Source organism: Camelina sativa, chromosome 20 (assembly GCF_030686135.1).
Source record: "Camelina sativa cultivar CO46 ecotype springtype chromosome 20, ASM3068613v1".
In the NCBI taxonomy this organism is placed as follows: domain Eukaryota; kingdom Viridiplantae; phylum Streptophyta; class Magnoliopsida; order Brassicales; family Brassicaceae; genus Camelina; species Camelina sativa.
The window spans coordinates 36,387,237-36,397,285 of record NC_141899.1 but is presented as its reverse complement, the minus strand read 5'-3'; the positions used below and the strand labels follow the sequence as shown (position 1 = coordinate 36,397,285).

The following is a 10,049-nucleotide window of genomic DNA, read 5'->3' as shown; positions in this document are numbered from 1 at the left end:
TTCTTCACCAATGAAATGAATAGACTTGGACTGGCTAAGAAGGATCTTGTCAAGCTTCTCATTGACCATCTTCAAGTCCTTCTTATACTTGTCCTCTTGATCAGTGGAGGAGCTCCTTATGGTCCTATCATAGTCCTCATTATAGTTGCCATCTGATTGAGCAAGATTCTCAACTAATTCCCAGCCTTCTTCCACATTCTTGTTGAGGAAGTTGCCATTAGAAGCTGTGTCAAGCAACATCCTTATCTTTGGAAGCACTCCTCTATACAAGGTACTCAATAGTGACTCATTGCTGAAACCATGATGAGGACATTGAGTCTGATATCCTTTGAATCTCTCCCATGCCTCACAAAAGGTCTCATTACTCCTTTGAGCAAATCCAGAGATGTCATTCCTCAGCCTTGCTGTCCTAGCATTGGAGAAGAATTTGGCTAAGAAAGCCTTCTTGCATGCATCCCAAGTAGTGATTGCACCAGTGGGGAGAGTCTTTTCCCATAAATGAGCCTTGTCCCCAAGTGAGAAAGGGAACAACCTCAGCTTAAAACCATCCTCACTTACACCATTGATCCTTGTAAGGCTGCATATTCTATCAAACTCATCAAGGTGATCTAGTGGATTCTCCATTGGCAATCCATGAAATTTGTTGGCTTGAATCATGGAGATTAAGCCACTCTTGATCTCAAAGTTGTTGTTGGCAACAGTTGGAGGCACAATTCCAGTCCTTTGGTTGTGAGTGTTAGGTGCATCTCCAGCACCAATGTTCCTTGGTCTCTGAACCTGATCCTGATGATCCATTGCTACTATAACCTCTTGTTGTTCCTGAACAACTCTCCTTTGCTTAGTTCCCAAACCCTTTGTCACCTTGTGGATGTTGTCAATGTGCTTGAGAAGATGGTCCTTTCCTTTAGACCTTCTGTGCATCAACTACCACAAACGATTTTTCCCAGGCACGCGACTGAGCACAGGCTCTTGTTGGTGATCAAGTCGACTGGAAACTGATGGTTATAGAGATCCGGCGTCTGGCTCGAGCAGGTGCTCGATCACGACTCGGTCGAGTGGTGGTCGAGTTGATGGTCGACTGGTACCTGAAATGGAACTTCAACCCAGAAACAGAAGATTCAAGTGTATAAACGAACTTAATCTTAGACTAATATGGATCCTAAATGTCACAAAAACACACTCAAATGGGCAACGGCGCCAAATTGAAACAAGTTATTCTATGTGGTATGGTGATGATGGTGGATGTATGCAAAGATGATATATGAATGGAATGATGGATGGGTGTTTCAATTCCCCTTATGCTATTGCAGTACAAGAGGTATCAATCCTAAATGAGTGTTTGTGAACAGATAAGATGTGCATATGAATCTAAGTTAAGACAAATGTAATGATTGTTTGTCACTAACAATCCTAAGATGGAAATGTAAAGATTCAGAAAGTAAACTACAAGAACCAAGAACTAAATGCAAATGAAACTGAATGATTGAAACTGTAATGAAGCAAGAACAGAAATAGAAATTACTACTAATGAACTAATGCAAGACAAGTAATGAACTGAAAGCTAAATGTATGCAACTGGAATGAAACAGGAATGAAACAAGACAAGCACAAATCATAAACCAGAGTTCTGGGGATGAACTCGAGCAAGCACTCGACCGAGTGTAGGTCGAGTGGGAGGTCGAGCTGGTTGAATCCGGAAAACAGAGCAACACAACAAAAACAGAGCAATACTAAAACCAATCAAACAACAAGCAAGCTACAAGATTAAGACTTAGAAATCAATAAACAAAGAAGGTTCCTGAGGATGGATTCATGGGAAGAACTAATCATTGTGGTCATCTAACTTGGTCAACAAATCTCAAGCAAACTTTGAGCTAATCTCTAGACATATAAATCTAAGACAAGTTTATCCCACTCTCATGGTCAAGAAACAATCAAACCTATGCAATTCTATACTTGTTCTCACACAGTAAAGAATCTACACAAGCAGGCATTAAGCAATACATCTCAAACCAAACAAGACCTCTAATCTCTTAGCAAGCCTAATGGTAAGCTCTAGATCTAGCCTTATCTATGCTCCTTAAACATTGGTGTGATGCTAAGGAGCTTGAAATCAGATCCTAACCTCTCAGTTCAAGATCAGCCTTAAGAACATCTAGCCTAGAAGAGATCTACAACAATCAAGCTTGACCAAATCACATAAACCACAAGATGAATCCTTCCTAACCCATCCTCAAGATCCTAAGAAGACTACTCACAACAAGACATGATGAAACAAATCAAAAACCCAAAAAATATTGAAACTTGCATTATTAGAAAGATAAAACTGAGATCTTTAATATTAATCAAAGGATGAAACTCAAATTCTCAATATTAAGAAAGTTATTAAACCAACAATATTGAAGAATCTAAGAGTTTTCTTAAAGAAGTACAAGATCTAATAAAATGCAAAAGGAATAATGCTAAAAAAGGTAAAAACTAGGTTTTTGGGAATATCTAAAAGTCTGGACGCTTTGGTGGCTGCAGGTACAAGGTCTTATATAGTGGGGAAGTGGAAGCCCTAAAAAAAGAAAAAGTCAAAGCAGTCAACAGCTCGGTCAACTCGACCTGTGCTCGGTCGAGCTAGGGGTCGAGCTGGCTTCTCACGTGCAATCTTCACTCGGTCGAGTCCTCCTCAGCACACGGTCGAGTGTCTGGTCGAGTGTGCAGTCGAGTTGGACTCTGGACCTTGTTGTTTCAGCCTTAACTCCCCTTGTTTCCTCCTCAAGATTGCTTCACATCTCTTCTCCATTGCTTCCATGCTCCTTGAGCTCCAAAATCACCTGTTTATGCATGAAAAGATGCAAATGCAATGCAACTAAACCCTAATGCATGATTAGTGCTAAAGCTACACAATAATGGTCTAAATGGATAGAAAAAGATGCAAAAGATGTGAATAAACTAAGGGAAAACAAGGTAAAATATATGAACATCATCGACCCCCCCCCCCCACTCGAGCACGCACTCGACCGAGTGCAGCTCGATCGCCGTCGTCGAGCTGCCCCAATCTACATCTCCAAGTCACCAACAAGACCCCAACTACTCCTTTGACAGCATGCAAGAGGATGTGGACAACTTCTTCCACAACCCTTGAGGTACCACTATCACCTTCACTTGTAAATACCATTGCATCTCATATTATGTTTTGTTTTTGATCTTGAATCCTCTTACAAATTTCTTTCACACAAGAGACTGTGTGATTTAAGTTTGGGGGAGGGTTTGAGATAGCATTTGACATTGTGTTTTGTGTTCTTATTTCAAATTTTTAGCATCCTCATATTAGTATTTGCATAGCATCTAAGGCATAGAAAAACCCTAAAAATTTGAAAATTTTTTGCAAAAATCTTTATAAAAGAAGAGTGTTTATGTAGTTTGCATTGCATATTAGGATCTTGTTTAGCATGTTTCATTTAGGATTGTATAATATTTGCATTAGGGATCTATGATGAGTATTTCCTTGTTAGCTTGCTTATTCACTAGACTAGGATCAATGCCCAAGTTAATAGTACTTTGATGCTAGTTGAGTAGTTAGAAGCATAAGATTGAACCAAGCCTTGAATTCCTGCATTGCATTTGGTCTAAATTGAAGCATGTTGTGATTTGACACCATTTCTTATTTATAAGAACCTAATATTGAATTTCAATTATCAATGTGTGCATTGCTTTAAACTCATGGATACCATATACATATTTGGATCATCTTTCTCATTTTTACCACTCTTGTTGATCCAAGTAGCTGATTAAACCATTGAAATCAGTTTCCATACCCCTAAACCAACCCTTCTTTCAAGCCATGTTTATTCTTGTGTGTGTGAGGCCTATTTTGGGATTGAGCTTGGTAGAAAGTGTTAGGTTTGAACTGACAAGAGTAAAACCTTGTGTAGTTCTAGTTTGCATTTTTCAAACTAGATAGGACTAGGTGGTTCACTTGTTGGGTTTGGGACTTGGCTGTTTTGAAAAGAAAAGAGGAAAAAGAGAAAGAAAAAGGTAGAGTCTTTAAGAGGGGAATGTGTAAAATCAAAGTCTAGTGAAAGGATGGGAAGTAAAAATTGTTGAAGATGGTTCCTAGCTAAAGAAAAGAAAAGAAAGAAAAGAAAAGTCTAGCTAAAAGCTTGTATGTCTTAAGAATAAGAAGAAAAGAGAACCATAGCAAATAAGTAAGAATCTCCCATCCCACTAGAAAGATCAAATAAGAAACCTCTCCTAAGACTTGAAAACCAAAAGAGAAAAGGGTGAAAGAGAAAAGAAGAAGTTAAAGGGTAGCACTAGGATCATTTGGGATCAGAATGTTAGGATCAAACACTTTGGGTACCTTTGGGTAGACAAGGTTTTGTTCTTGTATTTGTCTAAGTGTTCTTACCTTTAGCATTCTTCTAAAGCTCAATCCATTTTATGAGAGAACCTTTATATTGATAAGCCCCACTCTAAAAAGAGACCATCATTGTCTCTAAACCTTTATCTCCAAGCCAAATGAGTATAAGCATTGCATAGAATTGATTCATGTTCTTGATTAATGAATGTTAAAGGAAATGGTTGATTTGAATGCATGTGGATATCTAAGGCTCAAATCAGTAAAGGTTGTGATATGCTTGTCTGAAATCTTTAAGTACAGCTCATTCAACTTGCATCATAGTACTAGTTACTTGGACATTGATTCTAGATGGTCTATTTGCAAGCTTTAGGAGCTGAGATCCCACTTTCAAACCTCACCTACCTTCTTATGTCTTGTTTATTTGCTTGAGGGCAAGCGAAGACTAAGTTTGGGGGTGTTGATGTTCATATATTTTACCATGTTTTCCCTTAGTTTATTCACATCTTTTGCATTTTTTGCTATCCATTTTTACCATTATTGCATAGCTTTAGGACTAATCATGCATTAGAGTTTAGTTGCATTGCATTTGCATCTTTTCATGCATAATCAGGTGATTTTGGAGCTTAAGGAGCATGGAAGCAATGCTGAGGAGAAGTGAGGCAATCATGAAGGGAAAGCAAGAGAGTTAAGGCTGAAGAACCAAGGTCCAGAGTCCAACTCGACCCCACACTCGACTAGACACTCGACCGTGTGCAGAGGAGGACTCGACTGAATGGAGGAAGCAGAAGAAAAGCCAACTCGACCAGCCACTCGACCGAGTAGTGATCGAGTTGACCGAGCCGTTGACTATTTTGTCTTTTAGTATTTTTAGGGCTTCCACCCCCTCTCCTATATAAAGCCTTGTACCTGCAGCCACCAAGGAGTCCAGCTTTTTAGAATAGTCAGAAACCTAGTTTTTACCCTTTTGGGAATTATTCCTTTTGCACTTTTATTTATTTTTAGATCTTGTACTTCCTTAAGAGAAAAACTCTAGATTCTTCAATATTGTTGGTTTCATAACTTTCTTAATATTGAGAATTCGAGTTTCATTCCTTCTTGAGTATTGTAGATCTTTGTTTTATCTTTCATTTGATGCAAGTTTCAGTATTTTCTGGGTTTATGACTTTGATGTTCATCATGTGTTCGTGTGAGTAGTGCTTAGGATCTTGAGGATGGGTTAGGCTGGGCTGTGTTTGAGGTTTGTTTGCTTTAGTCAAGCTTGATTGTGGTAGAATCTCTTCTAGGCTAGATGTTCTTAATGCTAATCCTGAACTGAGAGGTTAGGGTTTGATTTCAAGCATCTTAGCATCACACCAATGTTTAAGGAGCATAGATAAGGCTAGATCTAGAGCTTACCATTAGGCTTGCTAAGAGATTAGAGGTCTTGTTTGGTATGAGATGTATTGCTTAATGCCTGCTTGTGTAGACTCTTTACTATGTGAGAACAAGTCTAGAGATGCATAGGTTTGATTGTTTCTTGCCATGAGAGTGGATTAAACTTGTCTTAGATTTATATGTCTAGAGATTAGCTCAAAGCTTTGCTTGAGATTTGTTGGCTAAAGTGTGATAACCTCATTCATTAGTCCAGCCCATGAATCCCTCCTCAAGGCCTTCTTTGTTTATTGATTTTTAAGTTTTAATCCTGCTGTTTGATTGTTGTTTGATTTGTTCTTGTGTTGCTCTGTTTTTCTTGCATTGTTCTGTTTCACGGATTTATCTAGCTCGACCCTGCACTCGATCGAGTGCTTGCTCGAGTTCATCCCCAGAACTCTTGTTTATGATTAGTAGTTGTCCTGTCTTATCTCTAGTCTCATTCTATTTGCATTCCTGTTGCATTTGCTTATTTTCTTGTTCATTATTATCTTGCATTCACTACAAGAAATATGCGTATTCTTAGCACACGAAAAACGCTATTATATCGTTTAGATAGCGATTTCGTAAACGCTGTCTTTGCCGGTGCTATCTTAGAGGGGACACATACAATAGCATTTTTTCCTATGCTATTAATTGTCCCTCTATAATAGTGTCATGTTTTCGCTATAATTAAATTATTATTAGCGTTTTTTATTTGCTATATTAAAATTAATTGTAGCGAAATATTTGTACTATGATTTTGTAAACTGTAGCTATATACCGTTGCTATAATATATTTAATTTATATATTATATATTTAGATTTATATATTATATAATATATACAGCTTCTGCAGGAAATTCAAAATATATAAGAAAAATTTTCTAGGCAAAATCTAATACATCTCATTAACATTACATTAACCAAAGCAAGTCTTACATAATATTAACGAAAACAAGTCTTACATAACATTAACCAAAACAAGTCTAACATAACATCGATTCAAATCTTAAACTAACACCACAAATCAACAAACTCTTACAAATAACCTGAAGGGCAGAAACGTTGGTGGGGGAAAGGATTGAGTGTCACTGTCTGAGAAGTTCCATCTACAGCATATTGAGTGTTGTTTTCTACAACAGAGTCGGATACATCCACTAGTACAGTACCTGCTTTAGACTTCTCCGGCTAAACAACATCCTCAGAAGTAGACTTGGAGAGAGGCTGTTCCTCTGCGACTCCCTTGTTCACAGGGGAGATGGAAGCATCTTGAATCTGAAAATCAACAAAGAGCTTAAACCAATGAAGAAAAAATAATAGATAAGTTTAGAAGTAAAGAAATAAACTACAATGACCTGTATAACTTGAAGCAAAGCTCCTCCGTCCAGTCCTGCTCCTTCAATAAAAGCTCCTCTGTCCTGTTCTGCATTGTTGGGAGCAGACAAAACAGTTCCAGAACCTCCTCTTACGTGATTAGCTCCACTCTGTTTAAAAACATGTACTTCTTCCATTTCTGGCATATGGAAATCAACAAAGAGCTTAAACCAAGGAAGGAAAAATAGTACAAAACTCAATTTTTGGCAACTAACATTAGAGCAGTCACACAACTTAATCATGCTTATTGGTTGGTTTTAGTTACTAAAAATAATTAAAAGTTCCCATGGTACGTTCACTTACACACGCTTAAAGGAGTTGAAAACTAAAAACAAGGAGAATTAAATGAGACAACACAAGTAATATCAAACACATAAACAATGCGATATTGGTTCTTGGGAAGATGAACATTTGATAATATATAATACACCATGAAAACGCTAGAATTGAAACATAAATGCAGACATATATAAGACAGCAAAAGTCAGAATGATGAATGCAGAGTTGCAGACATATATAAGATAGAAATAAGTGAGTTTGATGTCAGAGTTCCACAAATCAAGATCTTTGTTCTAAACAATTCAAAATGCCAAACAAAACCATATCTAACTAAATGAAAAGATACATGGAGAACAAGAGTGATGCACATAGGGAGTAGGTGACAATATACCTGAGCAACAACGAGACCACTGATGTGATATCACAGAGCAAAAGAGCTCCAACCTTGTCAGAAAATCACTAGAATAGAGGCGTGCTTACCAACTAAAACTATTTCAAACATGGAAAATACACAAACAAATTACCAACAACACACTCATGCTTTCAAAAAATGTATCAGAAACTAGATGACTTTGAACCCAAACGCTGAGAAATCACAGTTCCAGCCCAGAAATTTCCATCGGAGCAAGGACCGAACTGAAAAGGTTGCTCGACGAATCCAATTAGGTTGATCCAATTCGAAATTTCTGGCTTGTACTCAATCTTGCCAAAATCGCATAACTGCAGAAATCTTCAACAGAAATAAGAAATCTATGAGCTGTAGAAGAGGAGGAACTTATAAAAACCTTTGATCTTAAACTCAAATCAATCAAAATTAGAATAAAACCCTAGATCCCCTTTCATAAACTTACTTGGCGAGATTAATAGAAAAAGACGCCTCTGTCGTGCCTTTACTCTTCTTCACACTCCTGTCACCAGATCTTCAAACGAGTGTTTGTTGTCGACAAGCTCAAAGACTTCATCACAGCTTCAATTCATTCTCTCCCTGTCGATTACGTCGTTGTAATGCTTATCTCTCGTCTCACTCATGGCTGCTAAGCCAAAACCTTGGCTTCTCCCTACTCTTAACCCTAGAGAGGAAGAAGAAGTGCGAAGGAGATGAGGAAGAGAAAAGAAGAAAATAAAACAATTTAGGTTTTCGTTGGTTTAGAAAAAAAAAAGATTTTTTTTTGACTCTAGAGCTTCTAAGTGTAATGGGGGAAAGACTGATTTTTTGTTAATTTTTACTAAGTGTTGGCGGAAAGAGTGATTTTTGGTTCCCGCTCACATATTTTTAGGTGTAGTGTTTTAAAAGCGCTATTATATAGACTCATTTCTAAAATTTTATCAACGATAACACTTGAGAAAACTGCGCTATGCTTTTCTGCTATCAATGCCCATATTTCTTGTAGTGATTAGTTCATTAGCATAGTTTCTATTTTTGTTCTAGCTTCATTGTAGTGATAATCATTCTGTTCCATTTACATTCAGCATCTAGTTCTAGTAGTTTTACTTTCTGCTCATTACATTTCATTATTAGGATTGTTAGTGACAAACATCCTTTGCATATTTGGCTTAACTTAGGCTCATATACACATCCTGATTGTTCACAACCCTCAGATTGGATTGACACCTCTTGTACTACAATTGCATAAATGGAATTGAAACACCCTGCCATTCATTCATTTCATATCTCACCATTGAATACATCCATCAATCCATTCCACTAACAAAGTGTGTTTCACAAGGGCACTACAAACCCGGTTCGTGAATCTCCTAAGGTTTCTCAAGAGCCAAGTCCCGGACTTCGGCTAAGGAGAAGGATGAGACAAGAAACAAAGATTCTCTCTTTGGGAAATTAATTCAATATTCAACTCTAACTTTTACAATGAGGGTTTAGGCCGTTATATAGAGAAGGCTTACATATGGGAGACACTTAACCCTAGGCACGTGGCCACTAGCTAAGGAACACACATGTCCAAAAGCAAAAGCAAAAGAAAAACAAACAAAGACCATCCAACGGTCAAGAGAAGGTTCAAGATGAAATTAAAAGGAAAGAAGAAAACAGATAGGATTGCCACGTCATTGGCGGGACATGGAGGATAGAATCTTCACTTCCTTGGCCCATTATCTTGTCAATGAAAGTTTCCAAGTCATGAGCCAAGCGGGAACAAAGTAGAGATGCACTCACTACAAAAAAAAAGGGCAAGTTGCATCATTTAATTTGTGTCAAATAAATAAATGATTTAAATTTGAATTATTTTTCTATGAATGATACAAAAAATAAAATTTAACATCAATTCAAATAACTGATGCCATCAGTAATCTGATTTACATCAATTCAGAATAATTGATATAAATTTATATTAATTTGCATCACTTTGAAATATTGATACAAAATATAATTTTACATCACTTAAACAATTTATATAATTTATAAATTATACTAACATTACTTAAAATAATTGATACAAATTTACATCAATAAAAAGTGATGCCAATTATATGATTTCACATCAATTGTAAAAACTGATATAGCTATTTATTTGTTTATATCGATTAAACGAACTGATGTTATTTACTCTTGATTTGTATCAGTTAAGAAATTTGACGCTAATAAAACCAACATGCATAATAATTAACAAATAAAACAAATATAAATAAATATATATAT

General features: G+C 36.8%; 1 long non-coding RNA gene and 1 other non-coding gene across 3 annotated transcripts; one reads left to right on the top strand and one right to left on the bottom strand.

Annotated features, from left to right (window-relative positions):
- The first annotated feature begins 295 nt into the window (after positions 1 to 295).
- On the top strand, positions 296 to 402 carry LOC147919967 (small nucleolar RNA R71). Its single transcript, XR_015594363.1, has one exon. It is a non-coding gene; the product is annotated as a small nucleolar RNA R71 (small nucleolar RNA).
- A 6,221-nt stretch (positions 403 to 6,623) lies between these two features.
- LOC109131113 (uncharacterized) lies at positions 6,624 to 8,665 on the bottom strand. Of its 2 annotated transcripts, none has more exons than XR_002036865.2 (4): positions 8,248 to 8,665; positions 7,788 to 8,126; positions 7,099 to 7,256; positions 6,624 to 7,018 (listed from the first exon to the last, which is right to left on the bottom strand). It is a non-coding gene; the product is annotated as an uncharacterized LOC109131113 (long non-coding RNA). The 2 variants fall into 2 exon arrangements; XR_015593645.1 differs by having other exon boundaries at positions 7,788 to 8,116; positions 8,248 to 8,631.
- Positions 8,666 to 10,049: the final 1,384 nt, after the last annotated feature.